A 227-nucleotide genomic window follows, 5' to 3' on the forward strand; every position below is an offset into this window, starting at 1 on the left:
TATGTGAAGGTATTCTTATGGTTATAAGGTGATCTTGTACAAAGTGTTATTGTAGTGTAATTGAAAGTATGTTCTCTTTAAACGTCCATATGTGACGATTGTTGTTGGTAGGTTGAATCCACCTTTCGTGGAAGTGTTATATCTTGTTCTTGTGTCTAAGTATGGGAGAAATGTTTTAGAGATGGAAATTGAACTAATGGTATATAGGAAATAACATATGCCCTTTG

This window comes from Solanum tuberosum, unplaced genomic scaffold, assembly GCF_000226075.1.
Source record: "Solanum tuberosum cultivar DM 1-3 516 R44 unplaced genomic scaffold, SolTub_3.0 scf00075, whole genome shotgun sequence".
Classification (NCBI taxonomy): Eukaryota; Viridiplantae; Streptophyta; class Magnoliopsida; order Solanales; family Solanaceae; genus Solanum; species Solanum tuberosum.